Source organism: Rhyacophila brunnea, unplaced genomic scaffold, assembly GCF_057557595.1.
Source record: "Rhyacophila brunnea isolate RB1 unplaced genomic scaffold, BYU_Rbru_1.0 scaffold_10, whole genome shotgun sequence".
Lineage (NCBI taxonomy): Eukaryota > Metazoa > Arthropoda > Insecta > Trichoptera > Rhyacophilidae > Rhyacophila > Rhyacophila brunnea.
In genome coordinates this window covers 41,369,453-41,369,838 of record NW_028232752.1, presented here as the reverse complement: position 1 = coordinate 41,369,838, position 386 = coordinate 41,369,453, and positions in this window count along the sequence as shown.

Here is a 386-nt window from a genome sequence, read left to right as displayed (position 1 = left end):
TGTTCATAGACAAGTAATCAAAATAACTAAATATTCGGAATTTATACCCATAGTTTTGAAAAAAAAGAAATCAATATAAAATATTTTTCAAAATAATCTTATGTATGCTGAAAAAGATAAAAAAACGATGCTCGATGCCCGTAAAACAATTGAAAGTAGGTATGCAATTAGTTAAAGTGTTTTTTTCCCCTTCTAATAACTATAGTTATGTATGCTTGATGTATGCCAAATTTTGTGAATTAAAACTTGTAAACAGTTACCTAACGAGCTATGATACATTCAATTATTCTTTATTTTAATTAGTTTTTCATTATTTATTATTTCACGATATTCTATGATTACCGTCGCTGCATACAATAAACTCTTTCCTAGTAGGTAGTCTTCAA